Source organism: Acipenser ruthenus, chromosome 5, assembly GCF_902713425.1.
Source record: "Acipenser ruthenus chromosome 5, fAciRut3.2 maternal haplotype, whole genome shotgun sequence".
NCBI classification, from domain to species: Eukaryota; Metazoa; Chordata; class Actinopteri; order Acipenseriformes; family Acipenseridae; genus Acipenser; species Acipenser ruthenus.
In genome coordinates, this window is record NC_081193.1 from 18,082,617 (window position 1) to 18,104,815 (window position 22,199).

Sequence of the window (22,199 nt, forward strand, 5' to 3'; positions counted from 1 at the left end):
TGTTACAAAATATAGGGCCATATTCATAAATAAAAACCTGCAGGAAACAGCTTAGATGCCCGTATAGCTGGTAAATCTTTGTTGACAGTCCAGTGTGTTTATATCCATCTTAAGGTAGTTTTATATGTGACCCATACTTGCTTATCTTTTGGATCCTGTTTGCCATTTTGTCTTTATTAGCCGACATGCACCTGCTTACTTGCAACAGATGGGGGTATAAATATATTTAATCTTCAATCTCTGTTATGTGGGTAATATTTGTTGTCCAATTTTTTTTTTCTTTTTTTTGTTTTGTTTTTTGGGAGGTTTTAAAACACCTGTTTTTTTGTTGTTTTTTTTTTTATTACATTAAGAAAAAGTGGTTTATATTTTGCAGTTGAACAAGCTTAGTAAATATTTACTTTAGGGAACCAAAAAAGTCAAGTGGAATTTTTTTTTAAATCAATTTAACCACAATAGGCTTTCTTGTTATTGAACTACAGTCTACCACTTCACATACAAAGACAACAGGTAAAACATATTATATGCCTCGTGGGTGTAGGTATAATCCCTCAAATTAACATTCTTAGTTATTAAAACAGGTTTTAAACTTTGTACTGGAGCCAAAGTAAACTAATAGTGATTTACATTTCTAAAAACATATTTTGTCATATACTGTACATTATTTTCTGATAATAACTATTGCAGTTCATATAATTTTTAACAAGCTAAAACATTAAAAAAAACAGTACGAACTGTAGGTACTATATAAAAAAAAAAGTTTTACAAAAACACATTGCAGAATGTTTATGCTGAACATGGATTACACTGTGTAAATCTTCAGCTTGTTCAATTTAGTGCATATTTACATTGTGTAAAGCTGGCTTCTTCCTGTTTTACTGTCACTGGCATTTCTCAAATTGCAGTCTTTATTTTCATTTATTTACTTAGCTGATTACCCTGTGGAGCCCTGTCCAAAAAAATGTTACAATAACAAGCTTAGCAAGAAGATACTTCCCCATGTTGACATGCATTTGAAGAAAAAATACAGGCAAATTCCCTGGGACAAGTGGTGACATGTCATAATGGAAATTGCAACCATTGTTTGCGGAGTTGTGATCGGCTTCATTGTGAGGATGCAATTGGATCAGTGCAGTCCCCCTGCAGGGAATACCCAGATAGCAGTTGATGTTACCATAGCAACCATGAACATTTTGGCCAATATTAACAGGTGCTAACAAACATGACTCAGTTGTGTTTGGCAAGTGAAAGGATGTATGACTTGTTTAATTTTTTTTTTTTTAAATAAGCATCAGTTCCTGCATTGTTTTTTGTGTCTTTTGAATAGTCTTCTGGGAGTATACAAATCCTTTAATGGTTTCCAATCTTAAGAACATGCATTGCTTGGCATATTTTAAATGCCTTCTGCAATGCCTTGTACAGCTTTATTTATGTATTTATTTGCACAGTTTCAGAAGGTTGTTACCTTATTATCTGTATTGAAAATAATCACCTCTGATTTCTTTAAAAAAAAAAAAAAATCACCATGTGGAACAAAAAGGCTATGTTATTTTGTAATAAGCTTTCGGGTGACGTTCATTACCTCCCACTACTGCAGGTAGCTGAAGGAGTGTGTCAGTGTGTTTGGCATGAGCACCAAAAGGGAAAATATGCAACTCTGAGTTAAACATTCCATAAACTAAGATACCACTACTGGGATTCATTCAATGGGAATGGGATTAACTTGGTTAACATTACATCATAAACAAGTTGACCATTTGTCTTTATCTTTCGTGTACAGTACAGTAACACCAGCTGAAAAATCTAAATAGCACCTTCACAAAAATCTAAAAGATAAGGATTATCATAGTACAGTACATATTATACTGTATTTCTGACCACATTGCAGTCTTAAGACATCTAAGCCTACTAAGTATCACTCTGTTAAAGCAGCTACATAAGCAAACACTTTTAGTGGTTTGCAGACCAGTATGGAAAACACATGAAACATGAGCTCACATGTATTTACATGTATATGTGCTCAAAAGGATAATAATCCCTTGCCTCTTCAGAGAGAAACGTTTAATTTAACTCAACTTATTAAAACAAACATTCAACTAACAATGTTTAAATACATTGTGAGCTACAGTTTTGGGAATGAGGTATATCCTGACAAAAAAGTTGAGAAAACAGATTTCTTAGCCCTGGTGCTATGGGTGTGTTTTACTGTCCCTTTACAATGTTAGTGTATTAGCGTTTTGGGACTGAACTAGCCAATGTACAGAGGAGAATGTAAACTTAAATTTATAATCAATAAGTTCCATTCTATTTGGAAGAACAGTCCCAAGTAACATGTACCACACTTTTTTAAATTTTTTTTATAAAGAACAACTTTGTCAGATACTATATTTAGTTGTTGAGCAGCACATGCTGAATGTGTGACAGGTCATTTATTTATGTAAAGCAATGCAACATCACAGCAGCACACTGATGCAGTGTCTTAAAGGGTCCACAAATCTAGGTGCTAAGAGGTGTTCCCCTATTTACAGCAAACATGTGAGGGAGGCCATGAGTATGTTATTAAAGACTGAATATTACAGTACAGGAAAATAAATCATTAGGCTGTAAGAGAGCAAACAATCAAAAGAGCCAATCACGCACATTAAGTGTCTCAAGAACATTATGGGAGGAAGCTGTTCCAGCTGTTCCAGCTGTGCCAATGTCAATTCCAATGTCTGTTCCTCTCATACTTTGTCTTTAAAGTAACGAACACAGGTAACAGTACACCTAGTTCTCAAACCTTGGTTTCTAATTTATAATAATTTAATGTAAAGAAATCAAACCCTTGTTGCATACTTCATTGTGTTGATCTTAGTTTTCTTTAAAGGGATACAGTAATTTGTACTTTCGGCAAGGGAAGATGGAGAGATGTAACTAACAGTTATGCAGCCGGCAGTGTATGCATTCTCTGGTTTCTAAAGGACTGTACATACTGAATTGTAAATGAACTGTAAACAGCAATGTATTTTTTTTTTTCTCTTGGAAATATGATATAGTATATATTTGAAAAGTAAACACAATTTGTATCCTTGCTATTAACCTTTTAAGTGTTTTTGTACAGTTGAGTTTTATTAAATATGTTATTAATAATAAAACTTGCCGTATGTCTGTTTTAAGTGATTTCATTTAGTCAATGTGCTTAGGTCTGTCTGCATCTGCCTTGTTGGCTGGAGGGATAGCTGTGTTGGGGCTCTGTTCCATTCCTTAACATGATTTGAAGGCAAAAGATAGTAACAGAGACAGTGGCACCGAAAAGTGTTGAAACAGTTTATAAAGGTGTTTGTAAGAGTGTACTGTAACTTTGCTAGCTGAGTATTTTTGCTCCCAGGGGCAATTAATGCAATTTTTGGGTAAAATGAAAACGCACCAATAACATCATTTTAAAATTATTGAGAAACAACTTGGGTGAACTTCAGAATCATTTGTAAATAGTTTAATGATGTTTTCCCACAGGGGTGATTTATTCTTTATTTACACTGGAGTAAATAATGTTAGGGATAATAAGTTAAGGCTATTTCCAGGAGCTGTGAGAATAGTTTTAGTAGCACTATTGAATAAAGGCTGTATCCTTTTCATTAGCCTTGATTGTAATTAATAACACACCTCAGTGCTTTGTACTGCCTGAATGTAAAAAAGAAAATTGATACTCTGCTGAATACAGGCCTGCAAACTGTAATGTAAAGAGTATTCATAGCTGCCATGTAAATAATAGCCTTAAAGAGCAACTTTGTATCATACTATTTCAGTCATTACATCCTGGCGATTTCTTAAAAACTCAGGGTTTACAGCAGGGTGCCATGAGACAGCAGGCACACATAACCCAGCAGTCTCACAGTTACTCATTTGAAAAACACAAGATATTGTTTCTGAAAATCAAAAACCTCTTAGCCAATGAATCTGTAATCTTGAATTTAAAGACAGACAGTGTGAATAGGTTAAAAGTTCTCGACTCTTTTTTGAAAATGAGTTGGAAAGTTTTATGAATACCGAAACTTTTACAATTATGAATAGAAATCATTTATATATATATATATATATATATATATATATATATATATATATATATATATATATATATATATATATATATACTCCAAAGACCGGCTGGCTCAGTATAGAGTTCTTGAACTTTTTTTACTGCCTTCATTATTCTTTATGATTCTGCTAGAATATGGCTAACGCCTATTTAGCACATGCCTGTTTTTAAATCTCTGAAACCAATACACAGATCGTACTGCTTAATCAACATAAACTATGAAGAAAGAAAGAGAAGTCTATTCTTAAGGTCTTGGCCATGGGAACTTATATTTATTTCCAAACTTGGCCCAGGGTTCAGTCAGAAGCTTGGCTTGTCTCTGTAGGAACTGGTGGCAGAAATAACAAGAGTAGCTCTGAACTGGAACTCGCTGAGAGAGCTGTCTCTGGATTTCCTGCCCTTAAGATGCCATGACTGGCCAAACAGCATAGGGGTTAGCAGAAATATTCTTGGTTTGTGGGTTCAATCATAAAGGGAATGGGCCAGTTTATGGTTAAAAAAAATAATTTTAAAAAAGTGACAGTTTGCCCACTCTGTCTCAATGATTATTTTTGGAAAGAAAAGGGCATTACTGCCAGAAGTGTACGCCCAGTATAAAATATTGCTAAGAAACTACAGTGCCAAGCAGCCTGGAAACAGACAGATACATTTCTGGATAACATACAGCATTGCAAACACCTGTAGCAGGAAGAAACAAAACCGTGACCATGTCAAAGCTGTCAGCCAAACACAATATAAAGTTACTTGCCAACTGTGGAAATATATTCCCAGGGAATATTGAAGGGCAAACTCTGGCAGGTGCTATGGACAGATTCTGTGTTTCTTCTCAAAGATGGAAAGTCTCCTCAATACTTGGTGTGCCCTCTATAAACCAAGATAGTAATGCTAGATTGCTTTTGTCTGCTGTTTCCAGCACTCTGCTAAATGTGTTTTCTATAGATATAAAATATAAATAAAATGATCCTGGAGGAGGGATGAGGGAGTCAGCATTTAGAACACATATAGCAACGGTTGCTGATATTTGTGGCAATGCTACGCATCGTAGGCATCCTGGCTCTCGTTTCTCTATCCTAAATGATGCAGGCAGTTTCATTTCAGTGTTGATCTCATTTTGCTGGTTATAAAAATGAACAGGACTGGTTTCAAATAGTCTTTGAATCAGCCAAGATGTAATATGGAAATGTGACACAACTTACCACAAACCGAAGAATCGCTCTGATAATGTATGTGTGTTTCTTGGACAAGATCATCATGTTCTATGGGGATCTGTTTCATAAAGCCCCAAAATATCAGTTTTGATGTTAAAAGTTGATGAACCCTTCTGGCAGTAGTGCTGTTCACTCTTCTTATGAGAAGACACTTTTCCATTAAGTGGCACTGCCTGTAAAACATCTCTCCGCTCATTGTTTTCCCAATAAATTCTTTAATCAGTCAATTCTTTTTTTATGTGCAGAGCTGGTTTCAGGCACCAAGCTGAACCTGCAGGTGAGTTTCAAACAAATAAAAGTAAAAAGCCTTATAAGATAAACATCTGTTTATCATATAAGAGTTTGGAAGCTATTTCTTTCTAAAGAGCTGCCAACATCAGGGCTCAGCAGGGCTCTTAAACAGTAGGAAACACTGAGCTTAGGCCAATATATTACCAAGAAAAAGGTAAAACACTAAAATGAAAAGTTCACAGTGAGCCAGTCCACTGTTAAAACTATTATTTCCAATACAAGTAAATGATAGAAAAGGAAAAAAAAAAATATGTGAGGTAATTCAAGGAAGGCAGTTAATAAAACTTTCCAGGATTTAAAGATTATTCATCTTAAGTATTTTAAGGCGTCCTGAAACACGTACTGTATTTGTGATGCATCTAGATTTCCACAATATGTACTAGAAAAAAGGTGGTTTTAACAATGGCTGTTGAACCAAAAAAAAAAAAAAGTCAGGAGTTTGTTTGCGTGACTTTACAGGCAAGCGTATTTTTTTGTAATAACCTTCTCTTCTATACCCCACAGGTTGTTTGGATCTCAGACTGACCACCAGTCCATGCCAGGAGCACACAGGAACCACACAGACAGGCAAGTAAAATGGTTGTTCTTTATCATGTCAAACAACAAAACGTCAACAGAACAGTTTTTATACAAAGAAATGTCAAAAACAAGAACACTTATACCCCCTAAAATAACAATAGGTTTCCCAGGAATACTATAATTTAAACTCCACACGGTAAGTATTTAGGTAAGTAAAACGGTATAGTTCAGTCCCACCGGAGGATTTCAAAATGTCCCACACTGGTTAGGAAGTAGATTATGTTCACAATATCATTATAGAGTCGCCTGGCATTCAATGGCTGCAGAGTGTCTCGTTCCTCAAGGGACAAAAGGATAGCAGTGTGGAGTAGTGGTTAGGGCTCTGCACTCTTGACCGGAGGGTCATGGGTTCAATCCCAGCTGGGGGGCACTGCTGCTGTACCCTTGAGCAAGGTACTTTACCTAGATTGCTCCAGTAAAAACCCAACTGTATAAATGGGTAATTGTATGTAAAAAAAAAGTGATATCTGTATAATGTGAAATAATGTATAATGTGATATCTTGTAACAATTGTAAGTCTGCTAAGAAATAAATAATAATAAAAGGTAAAGTGGTCTTCACTGTAATACAAGAACTTTGCATGGTGCACTGGCTCAACCCTGCCCAGAAAACAAGCAATAGGCAACCTTGCCTCCCCTCCATGGAGGCCAAGATTGACCTCCAGCTGGGGTACAGTTCCTGCCCCTGCTCCATTGCCATACCAGCAACGGGACAGATATTTAACCTCTGCTCCCTTCTTTCCCCCTACCTGTTTTAGATGCCACCAGCTGGGACACCAGGCCAAGTCTGCGACACCAAGGCATCAGAAGCGAGTAAGCGAGGGGAAAATGGTCGGGAGGGGCCTTTTATTGTTGATGTGGTTTTAGGGAATGTGAAAACCCACGCATTAGTGGACACAGGGTGTGAGCAGACCTTAATTCGGACAGCTCTCTTGGGTGGTGTGTCATAGCAGCCACAAGGTCAGTTGGCTATCTCTTGTATCCATGGAGACATGGCGGCATACCCCACATTATATTTATCGGTAGGACCGATAAAACGTCATCTAGTAGTAGGGGTGGTGGAAAGGTTACCACACCCAGTTATTCTGGGCCGAGACTGGCCAAAATTTAAAGAATGAATGACATTAATGGCAGTCTCAGCCACACACGTAAACATGGCAGAAAAAGTAAACGGGGAAATGATTGGTGATATTTTTCCTTTACAGGCTGAAATTTGTTCTCCTGTTTTCCGTCCTAGAAAAACAAATAAAGAGAGAAGGACTGAAAAATGGGAGGGAGCACCAATAAGTCGAGACTGGGGTCTGGTGGGAGAATGCTCTGATGGTAACAAACGCCAGTCAAAGGGGGTCGGAACGCAGTGTGACCGAGAGGGTGAGGTTACTGGGCCATCCAGGGCAGAGGCTACTCCAGCCCCTCTCAATATACCGGACATGTGGCACTCAAGCACAGACGTAGTGTGGGGCCAAATCAACGACCCCTCACTAGTGCACACTTGGGGACAAGTCCGGTCTATTAAAGGTAAGGATATTGAAGGCGCTGGGGGGTGGGGGGTGGGGTGCTAGTATTTCCGCACTTCATTATTAAGGGGCAATTATTCTATAGAGTAAATCTTTCCACAGGCACAGGACAGCCTGTAACAGAATTGATGGTTCCCCCGTCTTGTCGGCTCGAGGTCATGAGGCTGGCGCATGATATCCCTTTTGCGAGGCACCTCGGAGCTGATAAAACGAGCGAATAGATATTGACTCGATTTTATTGGGTAGGTCTTCATAATGGAGTAACAAAATATGTAGCCAAATGCCCAGATTGCCAGAGAGTAGCTCTGGGTCAAGTGCGCCCCATCCCTTTGGTCCCACTGCCGATTATTTCCACCCCCTTTGAACGCATTGCAATGGACATAGTGGGCCCTTTGCTACCTTCTGATTCCGGGTATATGCATATATTAGTGGTGGTAGATTATACAATGTGATTCCCAGAAGCAGTTCTATTGAGGTCCACTAGTGCAGCTGTAATAGCCAAATAACTAGTGCAGATTATGGCTAGAGTAGGGGTCAACAAGGAAATCTTGACTGATCATTGAATTAACTTTCTGTCTAACACGTTACAGCAAGTTTACAAAATACCAAAAATACATCCCATCAGGACATCTGTTTATTATCCACAGACAGATGGTTTGGTGGAACGTTTTAATCAGACCCTAAAGCAGATGCTGAGACGATTTGTGAATCAAGAGCAAAAACATTTGGCATCGCTTCTTCCCTACCTCCTTTTTGCAGTGAGAGAGGTGCGGCAGAGTTAAACAGGGTTCTCCCCCTTTCTTGTATGGCCGACAGCCTCGTGGCATCCTTGATCTGTTGAGAGAGGGGTGGGAAGAGCTCCTACTGAGAGATTGCCTGGATTCGGTCAGTCGTTTGGCCCAGGACAATCTCAAATCGGCTCAGCACCGGCAACGGCAGCATTACAATCAAAATGTCAAGAATTTGAACCTTTTGACCAGGAGACAAAGTAATGCTGCTTCTTCCCTCGTCGGAATCGGAACTATGTGCCAAATTGCAGGGGCCATATGAGCTGATTCGGGCTATAGGAATGGTGAATTATAAAATTAAGCAGCCCGATCGCCGTAATGAACGGGAAATGTATCATGTAAATTTATTAAAGCCCTGGCAGGCAAGGGAAGCCTTATTTATAGCCCCAGGCAAAGCAGAGGATGATTTAGGCCCTGGTCTAGAAATGGGGGAACAGTTACTTCCAGATCAGCAACGAGACCTGCGTAAGTTAATTGAGGAGTTCAATTATGTTTTTTTTCTGACTTGCCTGGTAGAACTAACCTTGTTGAATATGCCATTACCTCTCCCCCAGGTGTCACAATGCGAGAGAGACCTTACCAGATCCCAGAAAGTCGACGAAGTGGCGTTAGCAAAAAGGTATGGGCGATGCTCGAACTTGGGGTGATTGAGCCTTCCAGGAGCTAGTGGTACAGTAAAATTGTGATAGTCACCAAAAAGGACGGCACCAACCGCTTCTGTGTTGATTTCTGTAAGATAAAGGCTATTGCCAAGTTCGATGCCTACCCCATGCCTCGGGTCGACAAGCTTCTCGATAGACTGCGAATGGCTAGGTTTATCCTAACGAAGGGATACTCGCAGATCCACTTAACTCGCAGTTCTAGAGAGAAAACTGGAACACCAGAAGGGCTGTTCCATTTAATAACCATGCCGTTTGGGCTATATGATGCGCCTGCTGCCTTTCAGAGACTGAGGGATTATGTAAATCACCCAAATGCTTTCCTGTGGCAAAGTGGTTAATAGTGTACAGGTGCTTAAAGAACAGACAGACAATTGTAATCCAGGTGCAAAGTTTTGATTTTATTTGTTTTTGTCCAGTAACTGACAGCAAAACAAACAGTAAATAATAATGCTGGTAAGTAATACAGCGGAGTGTATTACAATTTATTTGTGTACAGTTGTGAAGTGTTGGTGTTGGTCTTAAGCAACAGCTCCCAGTACGTGTTAGCTGTCTAATAACAACAAACAAGTATAATTAGACATGACAAAACAAACAAACACTAAACATTCATGGTACGTTTTTGGTTCTCCTTTAGCGGTTCGTTCGCAGACATCACAAAGGAACAGATCGCTTAGCCACGGCCCTTTAGCGAGTGCAACCGTTTCTCCTCCAATCCGCAGTTGCCACATCACTTCCCTTCTGGGGCGATGACTTGGTGTACCATGGCTCCGCCCCCTTTCTAGATAGCCGACTTCCACCTTTCCCTGGAATGAACTGTCAGACCATCCAGTCCGGGGCACACTGTTCCCTTTCACAGCGCTCTCACAGGTTGGGAGGGAGATTTATAACCAAGGTTCGTTCTTTCTCTGTCACAGTGACCCAATGAGTTATTTGGGAGTTTCCCTTTTGTAGGTTTTATTTTCTATCTGGGATACAGAATTCCCTTCAGAATTCCCTGGAGACGCCACAGGACTGGTTTTATTTATCTATGCAAAGCAGAACCCTCAGGTTAGATTCCATTTTGGCAACTATGAAAGGCCTACTGGCAAAGGCCCACACCCAACCCACACAGAAATGATTTTTTAAATCTAGGTTTAGGTTCTAGACACTTGAAATGTTTTTGAAATTAACTTTCATTACGAGTATATATAACTAAAGGATATGTGGCCAATTCACCAGCAAGCACAATTTGGCATAACACATTTTAAAGTGTGTCCAAAAGCACAGCCAAATGTTGAAGTAGATTTTATTTTAAATATTTTTTAACTATCCATGTTTGCCTTCAGTTCATTTAATCCTCCAAACAGACTTTTTTTTCACTGTAATGCTACATGCTTTAATTTAGTCTTTACCCTATAGGATTCTATGCCATATAATTCTATGATGCACAGAATTCAAATTATAGATAAAAGTAAGCATTGGAATCTTTAATATTTATACTATCTTGCTGTGAGAGAACAGCTTAACATTAATATATATATATATATATATATATATATATATATATATATATATATATATATATATATATATATATATATATATATATAGTAACCAGGGATAAAAACTATTAAGACATCATCGCTCGCTTTTCAGAATTTGCGGAAAGAGAAATAACAGCATGCCTCTGTGTTATAGCCCTTCTTTGTACGTTTTTTTCTTCTGATATTTAAGCCATAAAACAAACAGTCAAACCACAGACCCAGTTGTTTTTGGTGTAATTTTCTGACCTTGCTCTGCTGTTCTTGGCAGCTCTCTTGCCCCTTTCAGAAATGTAAATTGCGCTTTTCTGGCAGAAATTAAGTGACCCAGTATTTTAGTTATGCAGTAAAACTATACTATACTATATTCAACACGAAGAGATAGACAATGTGGTCTTGCATCATTTTATTACAGTGAAATACAAAAGGTGATAGCAGGCAAAATAGATGCTTTGAGCGATACAAATTTGAGTTCAGCTGAATGCAGGGGCTCAAATGGAGGCTTTATGAGTGCATTAAGCACCACATTAAGCCTCCAGTGAGGAACAATGTCCTTCATATGTGGCTAAAGCCGTCGAGCCCCTTTCAAAATTTGTCCCACCAGGAAGTGAGCTCCTGGTGAGACCAAGTCAATTTTGACATGGCAAGCCGAAATGGCTGCCTGACAGACCTTTAACATGGAGGGGGATTTCCCCTTATCAAAAATGTTCTCCAAAAATTGCAGTACAACTTCCATGATACAGACACCACATCTGAAAAACACCCCACTTGTTCCTGTACTTGGAACATGTGGGCGGTACTCTGGCGTTCAGCAGGATTTTAATGACCCTATTAGAAAGCCCCAGATGGCTCACATGCAGCCGTTCGGGGGCCAGACCCAAAGCTGCAGGCTCGATGGGTTGGGATGAGCAGGTCATGGCGCTTGGGCAGTGTCCACTGCTGGCCAGTTAAGAGCTGCATCAGAGTTGAAAACCAGTCTCCTGGGCCAATATGGGGGCTACTAGGAACACCTTGGCCTGGTCCTGCTTGATTTTCTCCAGACACATCGGAAGCAGGGCGAGCAGTGGGAAGGCATATAACAGTTGCCTCGGCCACTGGTGTGCCAAGGCATCTATCGCCAGTGGGTCCCCGGCTCTTATTATAGAGAACCAGAGGGGACAGTGGGTTGATTCTTCGGAGGCAAAGAGATATATCTCTGCTCTCTCAAACCTCTCCTAAATGCCTCCGCTGAATTACTGGGGAATCTCCTTGTGAGGTCTGCCGCCCAGTTTGTCACCCTGGGCAGATGTACTACCCATAGTGAGAGGAGGTTCTAGTGTGCCCAGAGCAAAAGCTTGCCACCACACGATGGAGACTGAGCGACCTGAGGTCGCCCTGGTGGTTGATGTAAGCCACCACTGTTGTGTTGTCCGTACAGACAAGCACATGTCTCCTTCAAACCTCCTGCAGAAAATTCTGCAAGGCCAGGTAAACTGCCTGCAGCGCTAAAACATTGATGTGGGGTTCCACACGCCCTGCGCACCCCTGGCCATTCCACACAGCACCCCAGCCCAGGCTGGATGCATCAATGGTGACGACCTCCCTTCTGGTGACACTGCCCAGCGCTACTCCGAGGCATAGATGGTCCAGCTGTTTCCACCAAGAGAGTGCCCTTAGACAGTGATGAGAAATTGTCAATAGGCGGTCGCGGTTCAACACAACAAAAAGTTTCTGGAACGTCACTACTTTGAGCGCTCTGTTGAACTGAAAGAGCTCCAAACAGGCGGCTATTTTCTGCACTCTGCCATCCAACAAAGTTTACTACATGGCCCTGGAGTCCAAGCACACTCCTAGATAGGCTGTGTGAGAAGGCAAGAGCTGGCTCTTCGTCTGATTCACCGTAAGGCCAAACTGCTGAAGGTGACCAGTGACAAGTTCTGTGTGGGCCTGTGCCTGTGCTGGAGACTGAGCACAAATGAACCAGTCGTCCAGATAAGTGAGCACTCTGATGTCTTGGTCTGATTGACTGCAACAGCAGGTTGACCTGTCTGACGTCGTGGATCGGTTTAAGGCCACCATCCCACTTGGGCACTAGAAAGTATCTGGGGTAGAACCCTTCCTCCAGTGCTGTTGATCATTAGCAGCAACAATGTCTGCATTTACAGCTTTCATGAATATGGTATTACAGCACAAAGGTTACTACATTTCTCACATGCTTTGAGAGTTTCGTATTTTATGTTTTCCCTGAATGTTACAAACTTTTGTAAGCCAAGACTGATGAGCTAACATTTTGCACTGAAACATGTGTTCAAATTTAACTGTCTTGAAGTCTTTGCCAGAAGCAACAAAACACTATCTGCTCTTCTCTGCACCATCTTTTTACACACAACCATTTTTTTTTTTATTATTCCTCAAGGGAAACATACTTCAGAAAAATAGAACACAGAAAAAAATCAACTGTAAACTTTTGATGTAACATACAAGTGTAAATTTGGTTACATTTGATTCAAATGTCACACATAAATCGGAAGAATACGCAGAGCGAATGTTCCTCCTCATACTACTAACAGTAAATCATTTACTGCCACCATCAGTATTATTTACCATACTGTTCATTAAACAATTTTATCAATGTGTTTCCAAAGATTACGACTGATTAAGACCACATGGCTTGTGACCCAGAAAAACAATGGCAAACAGGAGAGCAAATACCTGTGAATATTTTCTTTAAGCTTCTGTGCTTTACATTACAATTATGCTATTTAAAAAAAGCTACCATTTCCCATCCTTTAACCTGTATATAAAACATCCAGTTCAGCATATACACAGCACTGTATTTAACCTAATACCACATCTCCCTTTCTTGAGAACAAAGGGTGGACTACCTTTGTCTCGACAGCTCCTTAAGGGATTATTCTGCCCTTGTGCTGGAAGGCCTGTTTCAAACTAACTTATCAAATATTTTACATTTTTTAACTAACAATTATTCTTCTTGCAATCTCAACACTATCTCATTCACTTTTGTTTTTTTACCAAATACCACTGAGACTACAATATATATATTGTGAAAGTTTTGTTCCGTATTTAACGTGGTAGCCAACTGGCAGTATGAGACGTGACACACTGAGGCAGAATATGAGGTTGAAGAGGAGGTGGTTTTATTATTTCTTTGGTTAAAGTTCACACAGAATAACCAAAATGTTTATGAAAATAAACAAAACAAAAGAAAACCTGTCCGCTAATCTCACTTCTTCAACCCTCTCTTTTGCTTGCACGAGTTTTCCTCGTTGTAAGGGAAAACTTATTGCTTTAGCAATTGCAGACCAGTCCAGGTTCTGTCCAGCTGCTGCTGGCAAGTGTCACGTGTACGTTTAATTTTTTTAATTAAAAGGGCTGTCAGGTAATGAAGTTTGTAATCCTTTCAGGTGAACAGGGAAGTATTCCAAGTAGGGTCTCCCTTGGTACCAGGAAGATTGCACCCCGTGTGGTCCACACAGGAACAACAGGTGAGGATGCTCCTTTAGCGCCCTCTCACAGTCCTTGTGATTACCCCAGCACCTTTGCGTTCTTTCGGGTTCCTTTGTCGCCCTCTGCTGGTGAGCACTGTCACTTGCAGCCTACTGCTTTGCTGGGTCATGACTGACTTAAATAAAAATAAAACAAAACTACCACTGTCTGTGTGATTTGATTACTTCTTGGGTATATTTTTGAACACAGTTCATTACACAAAAGTCCCGGTTCAATAAACAAAAACCCAGTCTGGGTCTTCACTTCAAACCCCAGACTGTCGCAGCCATTTCAGGGTCACACAGAATTGTAAACATGAAATGGCGTTTCTGTTAAGTTCGTGCAACCAGCTTTAATTAAATAAAACACAGTCAATTGAAATTATGAGGTTGCTTAAAAGAACAAACAAAATAACAGTCCATAACACAGGAGTTTTTAAAATTCAGTGAGTGCACACCATACACGCCGATATAAAATATTGCCTGTTTAAACTCGTATAGTTGAAGTAAAGAGATGAAACGCTGCACACAGCAGGTAAGGAAGCAGGCGAGTAAAACAGTCAATTTAATAACAAGGCTTTCTTTTTAAAACAGGTGCAATCAGAACGCTGTCTTTCTTTTAAAAACCAAGCACAAATGTATACCGCCAGTATGCGGTCTGGGTTACTCACTGTAGAGATCTGTTCTGGCGAGTGTACCAGCTTCATTCCAGACTGCAGACACATTGCAGCTTCCTCCGGCAAGACCAAAATAAAACCCGACTCGCTTTGTATTTGTACAGTCCTTCCACACAGGTACCTTTGGCTCTGGAATATTGAAGTCCATTCTGGTCTCCAACACTGTTGCACTTTCAATCTTTTTTGTCCCTGTATTTCTGCACAACGTAAAACACGACTGCTCTTGACTTCCACTGATATACACCCCGCTATAACGGTTGCTGTACAAACTCTTTTTCATGCAGGCTGAGCAAATGTTTTCACTGCACTTTTACCTGTGATGCTGGAAACACCACCCAGCACCGTCTCTCCCAGGTCTTTTTGATTGCGCCTTTTAAACTCCCTGAGTTCCCGCGGATAGGTCACCTGACTATTCACCACCGGGATCTCACCAGGATCTGTGTTCAAATATATATTTGAACACAGTTATAGTCCTTCAAAGATTCACTCTGAGGTTTAATGCTTACTTTTCCTGATCTTGTCCTCAGTTTGGTTGTCACAGGAGTAAGCCTGTTTACAGGACTAGACAATGGTGGCAAAACTGTGTTTGTCAACTGTAACTGCTCTTGCTAATTGTCAGCTTGGGTGATGTCATTGGTGAGTGGACTCATTGGCACCAAGTGATAGTGATTGTGACGTAAAGTACCTTGATGCACAACCACCGAGTATGAACGTGGAGTTGAATGCTCCGAAATCACAGTTCCTGGTACTCTGGTGTCAGTCACCCAAACTTGGCTTCCTGTCATCAGCTTACTCAGGTTCTGGACTCTGATGTCTGTTGAAGTATTTCTTGTCATTCACTCTCTTCTCCCTTTCTTTAATTTCAAGAGTAGGCTTGTCTGGAAGCTCTGGCTTTAACAAGGAAGGGTTGGTAACGTTGTGCGAAGTCGACGTCCCATCAAGAGTTGAGCTGGGCTGTAGCCATTCCGCAAAGGTGTAGACCTGTACACTAAAAGCATGCGGTATGGGTCTTTAAGCTTTCTTCAGCAGGCTTTTCACTGTCTGAACAGCTTGTTCGACTTTGCCGTTGCTTTGTGGAACCTTGGGACTGCTGGTCACATGGCTAAAACTGTAATCTTTTGGAAATGTAGCAAAGCCATAGCCAGAAAGCTGCGGTCCGTTGTCCGCCACAAGAGTCACTGGAATCCCATGACGTGCAAAGATTGACTTACAGTAAACCTTCTTTAACTAATGACGTCTGATGATCTTGTTGGTGTGAGTTTAGCTATCTCGACATATCTAGAGAAGTAGTCAACTAAAATGAGGTAGGTGTTGCTGTTGAGCATGAACAAAGCTGCTCCTAACTTCTGACAAGGCCTTTGAGGTAGCTTAGATGGCATTAGAGGTGCTGTGTGATTTGTGCGTTTTTTGAGGCATGTCCAGCATTTCAGATATAGCTCATTAAGTTGCTGGCTAAGACCATACAGCTTGTCTTGCTTGTTCTCTGCACTTGACCACACCTTGATGTCCCTCATGGATGATAGTTCAGATATTGTTCTTCATTGCTGCAGGAATAACGAGTCTGGTTCCTTTTAGTAGACATCCTTCATGCACTCTTAGGAACTCCTGCTCTGTCCAATACAGCTTCAAGGCTCCGTCAAGACTTTGTTTGTCTGGACCTGAGAACACACACTGTCTTCTTTCAAATGAGCTCTGATGTCATTCAGGTACGTTTTGCCTGCTGGAAGATTTTCCATGACAAAGTCTACATAGACACTGGTGTCCTCCATCTCAGTCTCAGTACAGGTGTTTCTCGCTGTTAGAGGTGTGCGTGACAGTTATGTCTGCTGTGGTCAGGTTCATACCTGGCACATGTGAAATTGAATATGAAAATCCGTTCAGTCACATTCTGAAACGTTGACTTCTGGGCAGAAGTGCATCTAGCTCTTTTTCACCCAGTAAACTCAGCAAAGGCTTGTGATCTGTTTCCATGTGAAAATGCTTGCCAATGAGAAAATCACGAAACCGCTCACATTAGGCCTAGGGCCTCCTTCTCCACCTGAGCATGGCGTTGCTCAGTGGACATTACCGATCGTGAAGCATAAGCAACAGGCTCCCTGTTGTCATCTCGTTGCTGAAGCAAAACTGCTCCTAAACCATACAAAGAAGTATCTGCTGACAGTTAGTTTGTTTATTGGGGCCATACAGCGCTAACACTGGTGCCAACAAAAAGCTCCTTTTTTAGCAGTGCAAAGGAATTGTCTTGACTGACATCCCAATACCATTGGTTCTTCTTTGAAAGCAAATCCCGAAGAGGTTTATCTTTTTCTGCTAACTGAGGAATGAACATCCCCAGCTGATTGACCATTCCTAGAAAACCTCTCAACTTACTAACACTGGTTAGTTTTTCCATGTCCAGGATTGCAGCTGTTTTTCTGGATCAGGCTTGATTCCATGGCCTGAGAGAATGTGGCCCAAGAACTTAACTTCCTGCTTTCCTAGGTCGCATTTTTCAAAGTTGGGAGTGATGCTGGCATCTTGGATTCTCTCCAACACTGTGCGTATGCAAACATCGTGCTCTTCCTGCATTTTTCCCCAAATCAACACATCGTCCACATGGCACACAACACCTTCTAGTGAGTTTTGTGAGGGTCTGGAACCAACTCTCCAGTAATGTTGCTGAAGGTGACACTCTGGGATCCTTCAAGAAGCTGCTTGATGAGATTCTGGGATCAATAAGCTACTAACCACCAAACTATGAACAAAGATGGGCCAAATGGCCTCCTCTCATTTGTAAACTTTCTTATGTTCTTATGTTCTTCTTATGTTCTTAGACCTTCAGTGACTTCGGTCACCATTCTGGCCATATTGACTGCTTTCTCTAAAGTTAAATCTTTGTCGAGCTGCATTTTCTGTCTTTCAGGCCGACTACTAATGTGTCACGTATGAGCTCGTCATGAAGTGTTCCATAATTACACCGGTTCTCCATCTCCTTGTTTTCTCTGATTAAACTTGGCTCTTTCATAGATAATTTTTTCTCACTGTGAAGTATCCATTAAAGCCTTTTTTCATGCTTTCATTCTGCTTTCATTCTGATTTCATTCTTGCTCATTCATATTCAAGCCTCTAGGAATATCATCCCTGTCATCTCCCATACAATAGATTAGCGTGTTTACCTGGTTTTCCTCTTGTGATGTATGCAGGTTGCTCCGGATCCATTTCTTCCATTCTTGTGGCTTTGAGAAATCAGAGGGCTCAGGAGGCTGTAGCGGCTGTTGCTGCTGCTCTCTGCTCCCCGGCTGCCACATTGTTCTTCAGCTTGGATTTACTTTCTCTCCACTCCGGCACTGCTCAGGGTTTGTTTTTTTTTTGCGAAAGTCACATTTAACACTTATGGATGCTGCAGTACACTTCTCACACCATGTCATAACACCTGTTTATGGGTTTAAATAACTGCAAATACGCCTCCGTGTGTTGAAGAACTATTTCCTTTATTTTCAACAGATAACCACAGTCTGCTACCAGCTAACTCTCAGAACACGTTGCCCTAGTCCCCCCCTAGCTACCATTTCCCCTGTCCTTTGACCTGTATATTAAACATCCGGTTCAACACATACTAATACACACCACTGTATTTAACCTAACACCACATAGCATACTTTAATGCTAACTTATTGGGTATGCATTAAACACAGCCTTGCATTTTAACTGTAATGTTACTTTGAATTACTGTACAATAAAAACTTCCATTTCCTTATTTTCCACCTGAAAAGAATCCAACAATGTATTTTTCGCAGCCATTTAGTCCTGACTTAATAACATTATAGTCATTACTCTCGATATAGTTAGCTACTGCATTCACCGAGTCTCCTACCACTAGAATTAGGCTGTTATAGGTTTTATATAACTAATGCCAATAAATAAATGACAATATTGTATTCCTTATTGATCGCCAAACACCGAATATTGTATATATTATAAGATTTACCTTCCAAAACTGAGGTTGACAAGTAGGTAATTTGGTAGGTTAGATTGAGGGGGACTAAGACGGCGCAAGGAAATACTAAGGATCAAGAATCTAGTCGCTTATTCACCAGTCACAAACATGCATTGCAAGTGAGTGAATTCAACCATACGTTCTTATTATTATTTTTTTTTTTATTGAACACCCAGACTTGTTGGTCACATGCTTCTTCCAGTTCCCAGGCAGGCTGCAATTAGCAGTCCTGGAATTTCTATGACTAATTCTCTAGCTACCGCATGCAGTATATTCACAATTGACCATTGAGACGCCAGGAACCAACGAAGTACAAGAAGCTTGATAACATGCGAACTCAAGATGTGCAGAAAAATTTCTATGCATATTCTTTACACATTAAACTTAAATATCATACCTAATTCATATTTATTCAATGCACAAAATCCCCAGTACACAGCTTATCTGGGGCACTGATTAGATATCTTTAAAATGTATACACACACACACACACTTTAATTATCTTATTTATTTAAAAATCTCCTTTCCAGGGAAGTTAGAAAATAATTAAGCTATGTAATACAACATTTATTGTTTCATATACTGTATAATAAAAGATGTCGTGTATTTGTAATGCACTGAAGTTCTATTCCACTATTCTTTTGCTTTTTGACCAAATGTGATTAGTCGATTTAGGAATCTTTCACTTGAACAGATTAAAGGTTTGTTCATACCCTGTTGTAAATTGTTTAATTGAGACAATTAAATCTAAATTATTTTCGTTAAGTAGTTAACTATTTAACATTACCCATTCAACTGGAATTGGGCATCCCTAGTTTAGACCACTAAAACAGATCCAACTGACTGCTCTGTGCTCTCAAGGTTTGCTTGGAGCCATGGTGACCCAAGTATATGGAATTTCTCATATAAGGCCAGTAACTAATGAAAACAATGTCATGCCTGACACAGAACTCAATGTGTTTTGATGCCACCAGGTAGCAGAGTATACTGACAGCTTATAAATCTTCCTGCAATTATGTTTGATACAAAGCAGCATGTGAAGACAGGCTATTTAAAAGCGGGGTGTGGGGGGTGGGGTACCTTCCCTGTTGTGGCAGTTTTTAAGTACAAAAGTTTTCAATCCAGATTTTAAGTGGTATGGATGAGTGATTATAGAACAGAAAATTGAATAAAGTGTTAAAACAACTTGACTTCTAACAATACACAGTGCTTTTCAGCTGGCTTCACAGTAGGCTATGTGTGCTTTTCCAATTATTTTCCAAAGCTTTGCAGCACTCTATATGCCCCTTAACCTAATAGAGCCTCCTCACTAAAGGGGTGCAACTGTCGAAGGGCAGGATTTTCCCAGACTGTTCAGCAATGCTGCACAATCAGACAAACAAGTGACAAGAATGACATTATTCCTTTTATCTCCCCTGAAGGTTGGTCTCGCTCAATTTAATGAAGAGTTTGCCACCACCAGGCAGACATTGTAAGATTGGAAACTTAATTGTTGTGGAATTTACTTTTAAATACCTGTTAAAAAGGCAAGCAAGAAGAAGTAATTAACCAGCTAAACTACATTATTCAATACAGAATAAATAAAATGTATACATACTGTTTAACTGGGAATCAGAATAGTTTGGTCTGCATGTCCATCCAATCCTTCTCATCTACTGTGCAACTACTGTCCTTTGTTTCACTTGTGACTTAAGGTGGATTTGAACCCCGACCTTATAATGCTAAACTATTTTATAGTTATCTCCATTATGAGACATGAGTACAAGGAAGATCTACATTCCACTTTTAAAGATGATCATTACTCCAATAGACTGGGACCAGAATTAAATCATTATTAGTTAAAGATTGTGGTGCTGTCATAACTATAGTTTGTCATGCTTATCGCAACATCATCATTTTGATTTGATCCAGGGATGGTAATGCTCTAACATACAGGATATTACAAAATGTTACACAGCTTAAAAAAAAAAGCATCAGACAATGTAATTTAATTTGCAACAGCAGGGATGGAATATTGCATAGCTGTTTCACCAGTTCCAGGTTTTACTATGAGCTTGCTTAGCCACAGTGTATCAGTAAAAAGTTCAGGTGTTTTATTGAACTCAGAGTGAAACCAGGAATGGATCAAATTGATGTGCAATGGAAGCCTTATTTCTATCCCTAAACCATATATGTCCTTAAATCTTTAGAATCTCACTCTCCATTGGTTTGGAGCGTGCTTTAAAGAGGATACCAAATAACCAATGAATTATACCAACTTTCTATATAGTGATAGACAAAATCCACAAACAAATCACATGGTGCTGTGTGGTCTGTTTAATGTCAGCAATACATGACTCATCTATATGTAATGAAATTGGATCCATTATCTTGTGGTACATTATCAGTGAGTCTTTAATTACATTATTACATATCCATTAACAAAAATAAATAAATAAATAAATAAACAAAAGGTAACATAAAAGCAATTGTCATAAGTAGACAAATTCAACATGTATCTTGGGTCTAGTTACTGACTCGTGAGGGATACAGTGCCTTGCGAAAGTATTCGGCCCCCTTGAACTTTGCAACCTTTTGCCACATTTCAGGCTTCAAACATAAAGATATGAAACTGTAATTTTTTGTGAAGAATCAACAACAAGTGGGACACAATCATGAAGTGGAACTAAATTTATTGGATATTTCAAACTTTTTTAACAAATAAAAAACTGAAAAATTGGGCGTGCAAAATTATTCAGCCCCTTTACTTTCAGTGCAGCAAACTCTCTCCAGAAGTTCAGTGAGGATCTCTGAATGATCCAATGTTGACCTAAATGACTAATGATGATAAATAGAATCCACCTGTGTGTAATCAAGTCTCTGTATAAATGCACCTGCACTGTGATAGTCTCAGAGGTCCGTTTAAAGCGCAGAGAGCATCATGAAGAACAAGGAACACACCAGGCAGGTCCGAGATACTGTTGTGGAGAAGTTTAAAGCTGGATTTGGATACAAAAAGATTTCCCAAGCTTTAAACATCCCAAGGAGCACTGTGCAAGCGATAATATTGAAATGGAAGGAGTATCAGACCACTGCAAATCTACCAAGACCTGGCCGTCCCTCTAAACTTTCAGCTCATACAAGGAGAAGACTGATCAGAGATGCAGCCAAGAGGCCCATGATCACTCTGGATGAACTGCAGAGATCTACAGCTGAGGTGGGAGACTCTGTCCATAGGACAACAATCAGTCGTATACTGCACAAATCTGGCCTTTATGGAAGAGTGGCAAGAAGAAAGCCATTTCTTAAAGATATCCATAAAAAGTGTTGTTTACAGTTTGCCACAAGCCACCTGGGAGACACACCAAACATGTGGAAGAAGGTGCTCTGGTCAGATGAAACCAAAATCGAACTTTTTGGCAACAATGCAAAACGTTATGTTT